The sequence below is a fragment of the Ambystoma mexicanum genome, unplaced genomic scaffold (assembly GCF_040938575.1).
Source record: "Ambystoma mexicanum isolate Mex_15411 unplaced genomic scaffold, UKY_AmexF1_1 Mex_scaf1, whole genome shotgun sequence".
In the NCBI taxonomy this organism is placed as follows: domain Eukaryota; kingdom Metazoa; phylum Chordata; class Amphibia; order Caudata; family Ambystomatidae; genus Ambystoma; species Ambystoma mexicanum.
The window spans coordinates 2692623-2709941 of record NW_027182324.1 but is presented as its reverse complement, the minus strand read 5'-3'; the positions used below and the strand labels follow the sequence as shown (position 1 = coordinate 2709941).

Below are 17319 nucleotides of genomic sequence, written 5' to 3'. Positions count from 1 at the left end.
GTACAAAGTTTTAATATTGGGGAGACAGATTGGTCGAAAAAAAAGCAGACAGGCGCTGCTGAGATTCGAACTCAGGATCTCCTGTTTACTAGACAGGCGCTTTAACCAACTAAGCCACAGCACCTTTTTTGCATCTGGTCTCCTTTCCTTCCTCATGTAATCATTTAGAAGTGAAATCCACTTTTTTAAGGCTGGGCTTCTGTTGCAATATAACTTTTCAAAATGTTTTCCAATTGACTGAAACTCCATTGCACAAAACGAGCATGTCATTAATCGTCGATTTAGAGTGGACTGCATTGCCCAGTGTGTGCATTGAGGAGCACATGTTCGTCTTTACTGGGGAGCAAGTTTGCACTCATTAATGTGGCAAAACATTCAAATCCGTAAGTGGGTGAACATTAAAGTCCTAGATGCTGCAAATCTCTATATCTGGATACGGAATGACTGAAAAAAGTTATGTCTCCAGTGTCAAAATGTGTGTAATGCACTAGTAATTCATTTCCTTTATTGACCAGTGGGGTAGCCATGTATGGAGGTGCTGTAGAGTGAAAATCAAGTTTCAAATGGGCAGTGATCCCTGTGCCTGGATAGCTCAGTCGGTAGAGCATCAGACTTTTAATCTGAGGGTCCAGGGTTCAAGTCCCTGTTCAGGCGTATCTTTGCTTCTTTTACAAAAAATTTAGCAGGAAATATGAATTGCTCATTCTAATATGTGCTATTTCTGATGGCATCGCAACCTTGGGCAATATGACTCTAAGGTAGTGGAGTCCAGAATTCTTGGATGCTTTGCCAACATTTCAAGCCTGACTGTGCTTCTAAATAGCATGAAATAACAATCTTTGTACAAAGTTTTAATATTGGGGAGACAGATTGGTCGAAAAAAAAGCAGACAGGCGCTGCTGAGGTTCGAACTCAGGATCTCCAGTTTACTAGACAGGCGCTTTAACCAACTAAGCCACAGCACCTCTTTTGCATCTGATCTCCTGTCCTTCCTCATGTAATCATTTAGAAGTGAAATCCACTTTTTTTAAGGCTGGGCTTCTGTTGCAATATAACTTTACAAAATGTTTTCCAATTGACTGAAACTCCATTGCACAAAACGAGCATGTCATTAATCGTTGATTTAGAGTGGACTGCATTGCCCAGTGTGTGTATTGAGGAGCACATGTTCGCCTTTACTGGGGAGCAATTTTGCACTCATGAATGTGGCAAAACATTCAAATCCGTAAGTGGGTGAACATTAAAGTCCTAGATGCTGCAAATCTCTATATCTGGATACGGAATGACTGAAAAAAGTTATGTCTCCAGTGTCAAAATGTGTGTAATGCACTAGTAATTCATTTCCTTTATTGACCAGTGAGGTAGCCATGTATGGAGGTGCTGTAGAGTGAAAATCAAGTTTCAAATGGGCAGTGATCCTTGTGCCTGGATAGCTCAGTCGGTAGAGCATCAGACTTTTAATCTGAGGGTCCAGGGTTCAAGTCCCTGTTCAGGCGTACCTTTGCTTCTTTTACAAAAAATTAAGCAGGAAATATGAATTGCTCATTCTAATATGTGCTATTTCTGATGGCATCGCAACCTTGGGCAATATGACTCTAAGGTAGTGGAGTCCAGAGTTCTTGGATGCTTTGCCAACATTTCAAGCCTGACTGTGCTTCTAAATAGCATGAAACAGCAATCTTTGTACAAAGTTTTAATATTGGGGAGACAGATTGGTCGAAAAAAAAGCAGACAGGCACTGCTGAGATTCGAACTCAGGATCTCCTGTTTACTAGACAGGCGCTTTAACCAACTAAGCCACAGCACCTTTTTTGCATCTGGTCTCCTTTCCTTCCTCATGTAATCATTTAGAAGTGAAATCCACTTTTTTAAGGCTGGGCTTCTGTTGCAATATAACTTTTCAAAATGTTTTCCAATTGACTGAAACTCCATTGCACAAAACGAGCATGTCATTAATCGTCGATTTAGAGTGGACTGCATTGCCCAGTGTGTGCATTGAGGAGCACATGTTCGTCTTTACTGGGGAGCAAGTTTGCACTCATGAATGTGGCAAAACATTCAAATCCGTAAGTGGGTGAACATTAAAGTCCTAGATGCTGCAAATCTCTATATCTGGATACGGAATGACTGAAAAAAGTTATGTCTCCAGTGTCAAAATGTGTGTAATGCACTAGTAATTCATTTCCTTTATTGACCAGTGAGGTAGCCATGTATGGAGGTGCTGTAGAGTGAAAATCAAGTTTCAAATGGGCAGTGATCCCTGTGCCTGGATAGCTCAGTCGGTAGAGCATCAGACTTTTAATCTGAGGGTCCAGGGTTCAAGTCCCTGTTCAAGCGTATCTTTGCTTCTTTTACAAAAAATTTAGCAGGAAATATGAATTGCTCATTCTAATATGTGCTATTTCTGATGGCATCGCAACCTTGGGCAATATGACTCTAAGGTAGTGGAGTCCAGAATTCTTGGATGCTTTGCCAACATTTCAAGCCTGACTGTGCTTCTAAATAGCATGAAATAACAATCTTTGTACAAAGTTTTAATATTGGGGAGACAGATTGGTCGAAAAAAAAGCAGACAGGCGCTGCTGAGATTCGAACTCAGGATCTCCTGTTTACTAGACAGGCGCTTTAACCAACTAAGCCACAGCACCTCTTTTGCATCTGATCTCCTTTCCTTCCTCATGTAATCATTTAGAAGTGAAATCCACTTTTTTTAAGGCTGGGCTTCTGTTGCAATATAACTTTACAAAATGTTTTCCAATTGACTGAAACTCCATTGCACAAAACGAGCATGTCATTAATCGTTGATTTAGAGTGGACTGCATTGCCCAGTGTGTGTATTGAGGAGCACATGTTCGCCTTTACTGGGGAGCAATTTTGCACTCATGAATGTGGCAAAACATTCAAATCCGTAAGTGGGTGAACATTAAAGTCCTAGATGCTGCAAATCTCTATATCTGGATACGGAATGACTGAAAAAAGTTATGTCTCCAGTGTCAAAATGTGTGTAATGCACTAGTAATTCATTTCCTTTATTGACCAGTGAGGTAGCCATGTATGGAGGTGCTGTAGAGTGAAAATCAAGTTTCAAATGGGCAGTGATCCTTGTGCCTGGATAGCTCAGTCGGTAGAGCATCAGACTTTTAATCTGAGGGTCCAGGGTTCAAGTCCCTGTTCAGGCGTACCTTTGCTTCTTTTACAAAAAATTTAGCAGGAAATATGAATTGCTCATTCTAATATGTGCTATTTCTGATGGCATCGCAACCTTGGGCAATATGACTCTAAGGTAGTGGAGTCCAGAATTCTTGGATGCTTTGCCAACATTTCAAGCCTGACTGTGCTTCTAAATAGCATGAAATAACAATCTTTGTACAAAGTTTTAATATTGGGGAGACAGATTGGTCGAAAAAAAAGCAGACAGGCGCTGCTGAGGTTCGAACTCAGGATCTCCAGTTTACTAGACAGGCGCTTTAACCAACTAAGCCACAGCACCTCTTTTGCATCTGATCTCCTGTCCTTCCTCATGTAATCATTTAGAAGTGAAATCCACTTTTTTTAAGGCTGGGCTTCTGTTGCAATATAACTTTACAAAATGTTTTCCAATTGACTGAAACTCCATTGCACAAAACGAGCATGTCATTAATCTTTGATTTAGAGTGAACTGCATTGCCCAGTGTGTGTATTGAGGAGCACATGTTCGCCTTTACTGGGGAGCAAGTTTGCACTCATGAATGTGGCAAAACATTCAAATCCGTAAGTGGGTGAACATTAAAGTCCTAGATGCTGCAAATCTCTATATCTGGATACGGAATGACTGAAAAAAGTTATGTCTCCAGTGTCAAAATGTGTGTAATGCACTAGTAATTCATTTCCTTTATTGACCAGTGAGGTAGCCATGTATGGAGGTGCTGTAGAGTGAAAATCAAGTTTCAAATGGGCAGTGGTCCTTGTGCCTGGATAGCTCAGTCGGTAGAGCATCAGACTTTTAATCTGAGGGTCCAGGGTTCAAGTCCCTGTTCAGGCGTACCTTTGCTTCTTTTACAAAAAATTAAGCAGGAAATATGAATTGCTCATTCTAATATGTGCTATTTCTGATGGCATCGCAACCTTGGGCAATATGATTCTAAGGTAGTGGAGTCCAGAGTTCTTGGATGCTTTGCCAACATTTCAAGCCTGACTGTGCTTCTAAATAGCATGAAATAGCAATCTTTGTACAAAGTTTTAATATTGGGGAGACAGATTGGTCGAAAAAAAAGCAGACAGGCGCTGCTGAGATTCGAACTCAGGATCTCCTGTTTACTAGACAGGCGCTTTAACCAACTAAGCCACAGCACCTTTTTTGCATCTGGTCTCCTTTCCTTCCTCATGTAATCATTTAGAAGTGAAATCCACTTTTTTAAGGCTGGGCTTCTGTTGCAATATAACTTTTCAAAATGTTTTCCAATTGACTGAAACTCCATTGCACAAAACGAGCATGTCATTAATCGTCGATTTAGAGTGGACTGCATTGCCCAGTGTGTGCATTGAGGAGCACATGTTCGTCTTTACTGGGGAGCAAGTTTGCACTCATGAATGTGGCAAAACATTCAAATCCGTAAGTGGGTGAACATTAAAGTCCTAGATGCTGCAAATCTCTATATCTGGATACGGAATGACTGAAAAAAGTTATGTCTCCAGTGTCAAAATGTGTGTAATGCACTAGTAATTCATTTCCTTTATTGACCAGTGAGGTAGCCATGTATGGAGGTGCTGTAGAGTGAAAATCAAGTTTCAAATGGGCAGTGATCCTTGTGCCTGGATAGCTCAGTCGGTAGAGCATCAGACTTTTAATCTGAGGGTCCAGGGTTCAAGTCCCTGTTCAGGCGTATCTTTGCTTCTTTTACAAAAAATTTAGCAGGAAATATGAATTGCTCATTCTAATATGTGCTATTTCTGATGGCATCGCAACCTTGGGCAATATGACTCTAAGGTAGTGGAGTCCAGAATTCTTGGATGCTTTGCCAACATTTCAAGCCTGACTGTGCTTCTAAATAGCATGAAATAGCAATCTTTGTACAAAGTTTTAATATTGGGGAGACAGATTGGTCGAAAAAAAAGCAGACAGGCGCTGCTGAGATTCGAACTCAGGATCTCCTGTTTACTAGACAGGCGCTTTAACCAACTAAGCCACAGCACCTTTTTTGAATCTGGTCTCCTTTCCTTCCTCATGTAATCATTTAGAAGTGAAATCCACTTTTTTAAGGCTGGGCTTCTGTTGCAATATAACTTTTCAAAATGTTTTCCAATTGACTGAAACTCCATTGCACAAAACGAGCATGTCATTAATCGTCGATTTAGAGTGGACTGCATTGCCCAGTGTGTGCATTGAGGAGCACATGTTCGTCTTTACTGGGGAGCAAGTTTGCACTCATGAATGTGGCAAAACATTCAAATCCGTAAGTGGGTGAACATTAAAGTCCTAGATGCTGCAAATCACTATATCTGGATACGGAATGACTGAAAAAAGTTATGTCTCCAGTGTCAAAATGTGTGTAATGCACTAGTAATTCATTTCCTTTATTGACCAGTGAGGTAGCCATGTATGGAGGTGCTGTAGAGTGAAAATCAAGTTTCAAATGGGCAGTGATCCTTGTGCCTGGATAGCTCAGTCGGTAGAGCATCAGACTTTTAATCTGAGGGTCCAGGGTTCAAGTCCCTGTTCAGGCGTATCTTTGCTTCTTTTACAAAAAATTTAGCAGGAAATATGAATTGCTCATTCTAATATGTGCTATTTCTGATGGCATCGCAACCTTGGGCAATATGACTCTAAGGTAGTGGAGTCCAGAATTCTTGGATGCTTTGCCAACATTTCAAGCCTGACTGTGCTTCTAAATAGCATGAAATAGCAATCTTTGTACAAAGTTTTAATATTGGGGAGACAGATTGGTCGAAAAAAAAGCAGACAGGCGCTGCTGAGATTCGAACTCAGGATCTCCTGTTTACTAGACAGGCGCTTTAACCAACTAAGCCACAGCACCTTTTTTGCATCTGGTCTCCTTTCCTTCCTCATGTAATCATTTAGAAGTGAAATCCACTTTTTTAAGGCTGGGCTTCTGTTGCAATATAACTTTTCAAAATGTTTTCCAATTGACTGAAACTCCATTGCACAAAACGAGCATGTCATTAATCGTCGATTTAGAGTGGACTGCATTGCCCAGTGTGTGCATTGAGGAGCACATGTTCGTCTTTACTGGGGAGCAAGTTTGCACTCATGAATGTGGCAAAACATTCAAATCCGTAAGTGGGTGAACATTAAAGTCCTAGATGCTGCAAATCTCTATATCTGGATACGGAATGACTGAAAAAAGTTATGTCTCCAGTGTCAAAATGTGTGTAATGCACTAGTAATTCATTTCCTTTATTGACCAGTGAGGTAGCCATGTATGGAGGTGCTGTAGAGTGAAAATCAAGTTTCAAATGGGCAGTGATCTTGTGCCTGGATAGCTCAGTCGGTAGAGCATCAGACTTTTAATCTGAGGGTCCAGGGTTCAAGTCCCTGTTCAGGCGTACCTTTGCTTCTTTTACAAAAAATTAAGCAGGAAATATGAATTGCTCATTCTAATATGTGCTATTTCTGATGGCATCGCAACCTTGGGCAATATGACTCTAAGGTAGTGGAGTCCAGAGTTCTTGGATGCTTTGCCAACATTTCAAGCCTGACTGTGCTTCTAAATAGCATGAAACAGCAAACTTTGTACAAAGTTTTAATATTGGGGAGACAGATTGGTCGAAAAAAAAGCAGACAGGCGCTGCTGAGATTCGAACTCAGGATCTCCTGTTTACTAGACAGGCGCTTTAACCAACTAAGCCACAGCACCTTTTTTGCATCTGGTCTCCTTTCCTTCCTCATGTAATCATTTAGAAGTGAAATCCACTTTTTTAAGGCTGGGCTTCTGTTGCAATATAACTTTTCAAAATGTTTTCCAATTGACTGAAACTCCATTGCACAAAACGAGCATGTCATTAATCGTCGATTTAGAGTGGACTGCATTGCCCAGTGTGTGCATTGAGGAGCACATGTTCGTCTTTACTGGGCAGCAAGTTTGCACTCATTAATGTGGCAAAACATTCAAATCCGTAAGTGGGTGAACATTAAAGTCCTAGATGCTGCAAATCTCTATATCTGGATACGGAATGACTGAAAAAAGTTATGTCTCCAGTGTCAAAATGTGTGTAATGCACTAGTAATTCATTTCCTTTATTGACCAGTGAGGTAGCCATGTATGGAGGTGCTGTAGAGTGAAAATCAAGTTTCAAATGGGCAGTGATCCCTGTACCTGGATAGCTCAGTCGGTAGAGCATCAGACTTTTAATCTGAGGGTCCAGGGTTCAAGTCCCTGTTCAGGCATACCTTTGCTTCTTTTACAAAAAATTAAGCAGGAAATATGAATTGCTCATTCTAATATGTGCTATTTCTGATGGCATCGCAACCTTGGGCAATATGACTCTAAGGTAGTGGAGTCCAGAGTTCTTGGATGCTTTGCCAACATTTCAAGCCTGACTGTGATTCTAAATAGCATGAAATAACAATCTTTGTACAAAGTTTTAATATTGGGGAGACAGATTGGTCGAAAAAAAATAAGACAGGCGCTGCTGAGGTTCGAACTCAGGATCTCCAGTTTACTAGACAGGCGCTTTAACCAACTAAGCCACAGCACCTCTTTTGCATCTGATCTCCTGTCCTTCCTCATGTAATCATTTAGAAGTGAAATCCACTTTTTTTAAGGCTGGGCTTCTGTTGCAATATAACTTTACAAAATGTTTTCCAATTGACTGAAACTCCATTGCACAAAACGAGCATGTCATTAATCGTTGATTTAGAGTGGACTGCATTGCCCAGTGTGTGTATTGAGGAGCACATGTTCGCCTTTACTGGGGAGCAATTTTGCACTCATGAATGTGGCAAAACATTCAAATCCGTAAGTGGGTGAACATTAAAGTCCTAGATGCTGCAAATCTCTATATCTGGATACGGAATGACTGAAAAAAGTTATGTCTCCAGTGTCAAAATGTGTGTAATGCACTAGTAATTCATTTCCTTTATTGACCAGTGAGGTAGCCATGTATGGAGGTGCTGTAGAGTGAAAATCAAGTTTCAAATGGGCAGTGATCCTTGTGCCTGGATAGCTCAGTCGGTAGAGCTTCAGACTTTTAATCTGAGGGTCCAGGGTTCAAGTCCCTGTTCAGGCGTACCTTTGCTTCTTTTACAAAAAATTAAGCAGGAAATATGAATTGCTCATTCTAATATGTGCTATTTCTGATGGCATCGCAACCTTGGGCAATATGATTCTAAGGTAGTGGAGTACAGAGTTCTTGGATGCTTTGCCAACATTTCAAGCCTGACTGTGCTTCTAAATAGCATGAAATAGCAATCTTTGTACAAAGTTTTAATATTGGGGAGACAGATTGGTCGAAAAAAAAGCAGACAGGCGCTGCTGAGATTCGAACTCAGGATCTCCTGTTTACTAGACAGGCGCTTTAACCAACTAAGCCACAGCACCTTTTTTGCATCTGGTCTTCTTTCCTTCCTCATGTAATCATTTAGAAGTGAAATCCACTTTTTTAAGGCTGGGCTTCTGTTGCAATATAACTTTTCAAAATGTTTTCCAATTGACTGAAACTCCATTGCACAAAACGAGCATGTCATTAATCGTCGATTTAGAGTGGACTGCATTGCCCAGTGTGTGCATTGAGGAGCACATGTTCGTCTTTACTGGGGAGCAAGTTTGCACTCATGAATGTGGCAAAACATTCAAATCCGTAAGTGGGTGAACATTAAAGTCCTAGATGCTGCAAATCTCTATATCTGGATACGGAATGACTGAAAAAAGTTATGTCTCCAGTGTCAAAATGTGTGTAATGCACTAGTAATTCATTTCCTTTATTGACCAGTGAGGTAGCCATGTATGGAGGTGCTGTAGAGTGAAAATCAAGTTTCAAATGGGCAGTGATCCCTGTGCCTGGATAACTCAGTCGGTAGAGCATCAGACTTTTAATCTGAGGGTCCAGGGTTCAAGTCCCTGTTCAGGCGTACCTTTGCTTCTTTTACAAAAAATTAAGCAGGAAATATGAATTGCTCATTCTAATATGTGCTGTTTCTGATGGCATCGCAACCTTGGTCAATATGACTCTAAGGTAGTGGAGTCCAGAGTTCTTGGATGCTTTGCCAACATTTCAAGCCTGACTGTGCTTCTAAATAGCATGAAATAGCAATCTTTGTACAAAGTTTTAATATTGGGGAGACAGATTGGTCGAAAAAAAAGCAGACAGGCGCTGCTGAGATTCAAACTCAGGATCTCCTGTTTACTAGACAGGCGCTTTAACCAACTAAGCCACAGCACCTTTTTTGCATCTGGTCTCCTTTCCTTCCTCATGTAATCAATCAGAAGTGAAATCCACTTTTTTAAGGCTGGGCTTCTGTTGCAATATAACTTTTCAAAATGTTTTCCAATTGACTGAAACTCCATTGCACAAAACGAGCATGTCATTAATCGTCGATTTAGAGTGGACTGCATTGCCCAGTGTGTGCATTGAGGAGCACATGTTCGTCTTTACTGGGGAGCAAGTTTGCACTCATGAATGTGGCAAAACATTCAAATCCGTAAGTGGGTGAACATTAAAGTCCTAGATGCTGCAAATCTCTATATCTGGATACGGAATGACTGAAAAAAGTTATGTCTCCAGTGTCAAAATGTGTGTAATGCACTAGTAATTCATTTCCTTTATTGACCAGTGAGGTAGCCATGTATGGAGGTGCTGTAGAGTGAAAATCAAGTTTCAAATGGGCAGTGATCCCTGTGCCTGGATAGCTCAGTCGGTAGAGCATCAGACTTTTAATCTGAGGGTCCAGGGTTCAAGTCCCTGTTCAGGCGTACCTTTGCTTCTTTTACAAAAAATTAAGCAGGAAATATGAATTGCTCATTCTAATATGTGCTATTTCTGATGGCATCGCAACCTTGGGCAATATGACTCTAAGGTAGTGGAGTCCAGAGTTCTTGGATGCTTTGCCAACATTTCAAGCCTCACTGTGCTTCTAAATAGCATGAAATAGCAATCTTTGTACAAAGTTTTAATATTGGGGAGACAGATTGGTCGAAAAAAAAGCAGACAGGCGCTGCTGAGATTCGAACTCAGGATCTCCTGTTTACTAGACAGGCGCTTTAACCAACTAAGCCACAGCACCCTTTTCGCATCTGGTCTCCTTTCCTTCCTCATGTAATCATTTAGAAGTGAAATCCACTTTTTTAAGGCTGGGCTTCTGTTGCAATATAACTTTTCAAAATGTTTTCCAATTGACTGAAACTCCATTGCACAAAACGAGCATGTCATTAATCGTCGATTTAGAGTGGACTGCATTGCCCAGTGTGTGCATTGAGGAGCACATGTTCGTCTTTACTGGGGAGCAAGTTTGCACTCATGAATGTGGCAAAACATTCAAATCCGTAAGTGGGTGAACATTAAAGTCCTAGATGCTGCAAATCTCTATATCTGGATACGGAATGACTGAAAAAAGTTATGTCTCCAGTGTCAAAATGTGTGTAATGCACTAGTAATTCATTTCCTTTATTGACCAGTGAGGTAGCCATGTATGGAGGTGCTGTAGAGTGAAAATCAAGTTTCAAATGGCAGTGATCCATCTGCCTGGATAGCTCAGTCGGTAGGGCATCAGACTTTTAATCTGAGGGTCCAGGGTTCAAGTCCCTGTTCAGGCGTACCTTTGCTTCTTTTACAAAAAATTAAGCAGGAAATATGAATTGCTCATTCTAATATGTGCTATTTCTGATGGCATCGCAACCTTGGGCAATATGACTCTAAGGTAGTGGAGTCCAGAGTTCTTGGATGCTTTGCCAACATATCAAGCCTGACTGTGCTTCTAAATAGCATGAAATAGCAATCTTTGTACAAAGTTTTAATATTGGGGAGACAGATTGGTCGAAAAAAAGCAGACAGGCGCTGCTGAGATTCGAACTCAGGATCTCCTGTTTACTAGACAGGCGCTTTAACCAACTAAGCCACAGCACCTTTTTTGCATCTGGTCTCCTTTCCTTCCTCATGTAATCATTTAGAAGTGAAATCCACTTTTTTAAGGCTGGGCTTCTGTTGCAATATAACTTTTCAAAATGTTTTCCAATTGACTGAAACTCCATTGCACAAAACGAGCATGTCATTAATCGTCGATTTAGAGTGGACTGCATTGCCCAGTGTGTGCATTGAGGAGCACATGTTCGTCTTTACTGGGGAGCAAGTTTGCACTCATGAATGTGGCAAAACATTCAAATCCGTAAGTGGGTGAACATTAAAGTCCTAGATGCTGCAAATCTCTATATCTGGATACGGAATGACTGAAAAAAGTTATGTCTCCAGTGTCAAAATGTGTGTAATGCACTAGTAATTCATTTCCTTTATTGACCAGTGAGGTAGCCATGTATGGAGGTGCTGTAGAGTGAAAATCAAGTTTCAAATGGGCAGTGATCCCTGTGCCTGGATAGCTCAGTCGGTAGAGCATCAGACTTTTAATCTGAGGGTCCAGGGTTCAAGTCCCTGTTCAGGCGTATCTTTGCTTCTTTTACAAAAAATTTAGCAGGAAATATGAATTGCTCATTCTAATATGTGCTATTTCTGATGGCATCGCAACCTTGGGCAATATGACTCTAAGGTAGTGGAGTCCAGAATTCTTGGATGCTTTGCCAACGTTTCAAGCCTGACTGTGCTTCTAAATAGCATGAAGTAACAATCTTTGTACAAAGTTTTAATATTGGGGAGACAGATTGGTCGAAAAAAAAGCAGACAGGCGCTGCTGAGATTCGAACTCAGGATCTCCTGTTTACTAGACAGGCGCTTTAACCAACTAAGCCACAGCACCTTTTTTGCATCTGGTCTCCTTTCCTTCCTCATGTAATCATTTAGAAGTGAAATCCACTTTTTTAAGGCTGGGCTTCTGTTGCAATATAACTTTTCAAAATGTTTTCCAATTGACTGAAACTCCATTGCACAAAACGAGCATGTCATTAATCGTCGATTTAGAGTGGACTGCATTGCCCAGTGTGTGCATTGAGGAGCACATGTTCGTCTTTACTGGGGAGCAAGTTTGCACTCATGAATGTGGCAAAACATTCAAATCCGTAAGTGGGTGAACATTAAAGTTCTAGATGCTGCAAATCTCTATATCTGGATACGGAATGACTGAAAAAAGTTATGTCTCCAGTGTCAAAATGTGTGTAATGCACTAGTAATTCATTTCCTTTATTGACCAGTGAGGTAGCCATGTATGGAGGTGCTGTAGAGTGAAAATCAAGTTTCAAATGGGCAGTGATCCTTGTGCCTGGATAGCTCAGTCGGTAGAGCATCAGACTTTTAATCTGAGGGTCCAGGGTTCAAGTCCCTGTTCAGGCGTATCTTTGCTTCTTTTACAAAAAATTTAGCAGGAAATATGAATTGCTCATTCTAATATGTGCTATTTCTGATGGCATCGCAACCTTGGGCAATATGACTCTAAGGTAGTGGAGTCCAGAATTCTTGGATGCTTTGCCAACATTTCAAGCCTGACTGTGCTTCTAAATAGCATGAAATAGCAATCTTTGTACAAAGTTTTAATATTGGGGAGACAGATTGGTCGAAAAAAAAGCAGACAGGCGCTGCTGAGATTCGAACTCAGGATCTCCTGTTTACTAGACAGGCGCTTTAACCAACTAAGCCACAGCACCTTTTTTGCATCTGGTCTTCTTTCCTTCCTCATGTAATCATTTAGAAGTGAAATCCACTTTTTTAAGGCTGGGCTTCTGTTGCAATATAACTTTTCAAAATGTTTTCCAATTGACTGAAACTCCATTGCACAAAACGAGCATGTCATTAATCGTCGATTTAGAGTGGACTGCATTGCCCAGTGTGTGCATTGAGGAGCACATGTTCGTCTTTACTGGGGAGCAAGTTTGCACTCATGAATGTGGCAAAACATTCAAATCCGTAAGTGGGTGAACATTAAAGTCCTAGATGCTGCAAATCTCTATATCTGGATACGGAATGACTGAAAAAAGTTATGTCTCCAGTGTCAAAATGTGTGTAATGCACTAGTAATTCATTTCCTTTATTGACCAGTGAGGTAGCCATGTATGGAGGTGCTGTAGAGTGAAAATCAAGTTTCAAATGGGCAGTGATCCCTGTGCCTGGATAACTCAGTCGGTAGAGCATCAGACTTTTAATCTGAGGGTCCAGGGTTCAAGTCCCTGTTCAGGCGTACCTTTGCTTCTTTTACAAAAAATTAAGCAGGAAATATGAATTGCTCATTCTAATATGTGCTGTTTCTGATGGCATCGCAACCTTGGTCAATATGACTCTAAGGTAGTGGAGTCCAGAGTTCTTGGATGCTTTGCCAACATTTCAAGCCTGACTGTGCTTCTAAATAGCATGAAATAGCAATCTTTGTACAAAGTTTTAATATTGGGGAGACAGATTGGTCGAAAAAAAAGCAGACAGGCGCTGCTGAGATTCAAACTCAGGATCTCCTGTTTACTAGACAGGCGCTTTAACCAACTAAGCCACAGCACCTTTTTTGCATCTGGTCTCCTTTCCTTCCTCATGTAATCAATCAGAAGTGAAATCCACTTTTTTAAGGCTGGGCTTCTGTTGCAATATAACTTTTCAAAATGTTTTCCAATTGACTGAAACTCCATTGCACAAAACGAGCATGTCATTAATCGTCGATTTAGAGTGGACTGCATTGCCCAGTGTGTGCATTGAGGAGCACATGTTCGTCTTTACTGGGGAGCAAGTTTGCACTCATGAATGTGGCAAAACATTCAAATCCGTAAGTGGGTGAACATTAAAGTCCTAGATGCTGCAAATCTCTATATCTGGATACGGAATGACTGAAAAAAGTTATGTCTCCAGTGTCAAAATGTGTGTAATGCACTAGTAATTCATTTCCTTTATTGACCAGTGAGGTAGCCATGTATGGAGGTGCTGTAGAGTGAAAATCAAGTTTCAAATGGGCAGTGATCCCTGTGCCTGGATAGCTCAGTCGGTAGAGCATCAGACTTTTAATCTGAGGGTCCAGGGTTCAAGTCCCTGTTCAGGCGTACCTTTGCTTCTTTTACAAAAAATTAAGCAGGAAATATGAATTGCTCATTCTAATATGTGCTATTTCTGATGGCATCGCAACCTTGGGCAATATGACTCTAAGGTAGTGGAGTCCAGAGTTCTTGGATGCTTTGCCAACATTTCAAGCCTCACTGTGCTTCTAAATAGCATGAAATAGCAATCTTTGTACAAAGTTTTAATATTGGGGAGACAGATTGGTCGAAAAAAAAGCAGACAGGCGCTGCTGAGATTCGAACTCAGGATCTCCTGTTTACTAGACAGGCGCTTTAACCAACTAAGCCACAGCACCCTTTTCGCATCTGGTCTCCTTTCCTTCCTCATGTAATCATTTAGAAGTGAAATCCACTTTTTTAAGGCTGGGCTTCTGTTGCAATATAACTTTTCAAAATGTTTTCCAATTGACTGAAACTCCATTGCACAAAACGAGCATGTCATTAATCGTCGATTTAGAGTGGACTGCATTGCCCAGTGTGTGCATTGAGGAGCACATGTTCGTCTTTACTGGGGAGCAAGTTTGCACTCATGAATGTGGCAAAACATTCAAATCCGTAAGTGGGTGAACATTAAAGTCCTAGATGCTGCAAATCTCTATATCTGGATACGGAATGACTGAAAAAAGTTATGTCTCCAGTGTCAAAATGTGTGTAATGCACTAGTAATTCATTTCCTTTATTGACCAGTGAGGTAGCCATGTATGGAGGTGCTGTAGAGTGAAAATCAAGTTTCAAATGGCAGTGATCCATCTGCCTGGATAGCTCAGTCGGTAGGGCATCAGACTTTTAATCTGAGGGTCCAGGGTTCAAGTCCCTGTTCAGGCGTACCTTTGCTTCTTTTACAAAAAATTAAGCAGGAAATATGAATTGCTCATTCTAATATGTGCTATTTCTGATGGCATCGCAACCTTGGGCAATATGACTCTAAGGTAGTGGAGTCCAGAGTTCTTGGATGCTTTGCCAACATATCAAGCCTGACTGTGCTTCTAAATAGCATGAAATAGCAATCTTTGTACAAAGTTTTAATATTGGGGAGACAGATTGGTCGAAAAAAAGCAGACAGGCGCTGCTGAGATTCGAACTCAGGATCTCCTGTTTACTAGACAGGCGCTTTAACCAACTAAGCCACAGCACCTTTTTTGCATCTGGTCTCCTTTCCTTCCTCATGTAATCATTTAGAAGTGAAATCCACTTTTTTAAGGCTGGGCTTCTGTTGCAATATAACTTTTCAAAATGTTTTCCAATTGACTGAAACTCCATTGCACAAAACGAGCATGTCATTAATCGTCGATTTAGAGTGGACTGCATTGCCCAGTGTGTGCATTGAGGAGCACATGTTCGTCTTTACTGGGGAGCAAGTTTGCACTCATGAATGTGGCAAAACATTCAAATCCGTAAGTGGGTGAACATTAAAGTCCTAGATGCTGCAAATCTCTATATCTGGATACGGAATGACTGAAAAAAGTTATGTCTCCAGTGTCAAAATGTGTGTAATGCACTAGTAATTCATTTCCTTTATTGACCAGTGAGGTAGCCATGTATGGAGGTGCTGTAGAGTGAAAATCAAGTTTCAAATGGGCAGTGATCCCTGTGCCTGGATAGCTCAGTCGGTAGAGCATCAGACTTTTAATCTGAGGGTCCAGGGTTCAAGTCCCTGTTCAGGCGTATCTTTGCTTCTTTTACAAAAAATTTAGCAGGAAATATGAATTGCTCATTCTAATATGTGCTATTTCTGATGGCATCGCAACCTTGGGCAATATGACTCTAAGGTAGTGGAGTCCAGAATTCTTGGATGCTTTGCCAACGTTTCAAGCCTGACTGTGCTTCTAAATAGCATGAAGTAACAATCTTTGTACAAAGTTTTAATATTGGGGAGACAGATTGGTCGAAAAAAAAGCAGACAGGCGCTGCTGAGATTCGAACTCAGGATCTCCTGTTTACTAGACAGGCGCTTTAACCAACTAAGCCACAGCACCTTTTTTGCATCTGGTCTCCTTTCCTTCCTCATGTAATCATTTAGAAGTGAAATCCACTTTTTTAAGGCTGGGCTTCTGTTGCAATATAACTTTTCAAAATGTTTTCCAATTGACTGAAACTCCATTGCACAAAACGAGCATGTCATTAATCGTCGATTTAGAGTGGACTGCATTGCCCAGTGTGTGCATTGAGGAGCACATGTTCGTCTTTACTGGGGAGCAAGTTTGCACTCATGAATGTGGCAAAACATTCAAATCCGTAAGTGGGTGAACATTAAAGTTCTAGATGCTGCAAATCTCTATATCTGGATACGGAATGACTGAAAAAAGTTATGTCTCCAGTGTCAAAATGTGTGTAATGCACTAGTAATTCATTTCCTTTATTGACCAGTGAGGTAGCCATGTATGGAGGTGCTGTAGAGTGAAAATCAAGTTTCAAATGGGCAGTGATCCTTGTGCCTGGATAGCTCAGTCGGTAGAGCATCAGACTTTTAATCTGAGGGTCCAGGGTTCAAGTCCCTGTTCAGGCGTATCTTTGCTTCTTTTACAAAAAATTTAGCAGGAAATATGAATTGCTCATTCTAATATGTGCTATTTCTGATGGCATCGCAACCTTGGGCAATATGACTCTAAGGTAGTGGAGTCCAGAATTCTTGGATGCTTTGCCAACATTTCAAGCCTGACTGTGCTTCTAAATAGCATGAAATAGCAATCTTTGTACAAAGTTTTAATATTGGGGAGACAGATTGGTCGAAAAAAAAGCAGACAGGCGCTGCTGAGATTCGAACTCAGGATCTCCTGTTTACTAGACAGGCGCTTTAACCAACTAAGCCACAGCACCTTTTTTGCATCTGGTCTCCTTTCCTTCCTCATGTAATCATTTAGAAGTGAAATCCACTTTTTTAAGGCTGTGCTTCTGTTGCAATATAACTTTTCAAAATGTTTTCCAATTGACTGAAACTCCATTGCACAAAACGAGCATGTCATTAATCGTCGATTTAGAGTGGACTGCATTGCCCAGTGTGTGCATTGAGGAGCACATGTTCGTCTTTACTGGGGAGCAAGTTTGCACTCATGAATGTGGCAAAACATTCAAATCCGTAAGTGGGTGAACATTAAAGTCCTAGATGCTGCAAATCTCTATATCTGGATACGGAATGACTGAAAAAAGTTATGTCTCCAGTGTCAAAATGTGTGTAATGCACTAGTAATTCATT

General features: G+C 40.9%; 15 non-coding genes across 15 annotated transcripts; all 15 read right to left on the bottom strand.

Annotated features, from left to right (window-relative positions):
* Positions 1-50: 50 nt before the first annotated feature.
* TRNAT-AGU (transfer RNA threonine (anticodon AGU)) lies at positions 51-124 on the bottom strand. Its single transcript has one exon. It is a non-coding gene; the product is annotated as a tRNA-Thr (tRNA).
* Positions 125-2574: 2450 nt separating this feature from the next.
* TRNAT-AGU (transfer RNA threonine (anticodon AGU)) lies at positions 2575-2648 on the bottom strand. Its single transcript has one exon. It is a non-coding gene; the product is annotated as a tRNA-Thr (tRNA).
* Positions 2649-4258: 1610 nt separating this feature from the next.
* Positions 4259-4332, bottom strand: TRNAT-AGU (transfer RNA threonine (anticodon AGU)). The gene has a single exon. It is a non-coding gene; the product is annotated as a tRNA-Thr (tRNA).
* Positions 4333-5099: 767 nt separating this feature from the next.
* On the bottom strand, positions 5100-5173 carry TRNAT-AGU (transfer RNA threonine (anticodon AGU)). Its single transcript has one exon. It is a non-coding gene; the product is annotated as a tRNA-Thr (tRNA).
* Positions 5174-5940: 767 nt separating this feature from the next.
* TRNAT-AGU (transfer RNA threonine (anticodon AGU)) lies at positions 5941-6014 on the bottom strand. The gene has a single exon. It is a non-coding gene; the product is annotated as a tRNA-Thr (tRNA).
* Positions 6015-6780: 766 nt separating this feature from the next.
* Positions 6781-6854, bottom strand: TRNAT-AGU (transfer RNA threonine (anticodon AGU)). Its single transcript has one exon. It is a non-coding gene; the product is annotated as a tRNA-Thr (tRNA).
* Positions 6855-8463: 1609 nt separating this feature from the next.
* On the bottom strand, positions 8464-8537 carry TRNAT-AGU (transfer RNA threonine (anticodon AGU)). The gene has a single exon. It is a non-coding gene; the product is annotated as a tRNA-Thr (tRNA).
* Positions 8538-10145: 1608 nt separating this feature from the next.
* On the bottom strand, positions 10146-10219 carry TRNAT-AGU (transfer RNA threonine (anticodon AGU)). The gene has a single exon. It is a non-coding gene; the product is annotated as a tRNA-Thr (tRNA).
* Positions 10220-10984: 765 nt separating this feature from the next.
* On the bottom strand, positions 10985-11058 carry TRNAT-AGU (transfer RNA threonine (anticodon AGU)). The gene has a single exon. It is a non-coding gene; the product is annotated as a tRNA-Thr (tRNA).
* A 767-nt stretch (positions 11059-11825) lies between these two features.
* Positions 11826-11899, bottom strand: TRNAT-AGU (transfer RNA threonine (anticodon AGU)). Its single transcript has one exon. It is a non-coding gene; the product is annotated as a tRNA-Thr (tRNA).
* A 767-nt stretch (positions 11900-12666) lies between these two features.
* Positions 12667-12740, bottom strand: TRNAT-AGU (transfer RNA threonine (anticodon AGU)). The gene has a single exon. It is a non-coding gene; the product is annotated as a tRNA-Thr (tRNA).
* A 1608-nt stretch (positions 12741-14348) lies between these two features.
* Positions 14349-14422, bottom strand: TRNAT-AGU (transfer RNA threonine (anticodon AGU)). Its single transcript has one exon. It is a non-coding gene; the product is annotated as a tRNA-Thr (tRNA).
* Positions 14423-15187: 765 nt separating this feature from the next.
* TRNAT-AGU (transfer RNA threonine (anticodon AGU)) lies at positions 15188-15261 on the bottom strand. Its single transcript has one exon. It is a non-coding gene; the product is annotated as a tRNA-Thr (tRNA).
* A 767-nt stretch (positions 15262-16028) lies between these two features.
* TRNAT-AGU (transfer RNA threonine (anticodon AGU)) lies at positions 16029-16102 on the bottom strand. Its single transcript has one exon. It is a non-coding gene; the product is annotated as a tRNA-Thr (tRNA).
* Positions 16103-16869: 767 nt separating this feature from the next.
* On the bottom strand, positions 16870-16943 carry TRNAT-AGU (transfer RNA threonine (anticodon AGU)). Its single transcript has one exon. It is a non-coding gene; the product is annotated as a tRNA-Thr (tRNA).
* Positions 16944-17319: the final 376 nt, after the last annotated feature.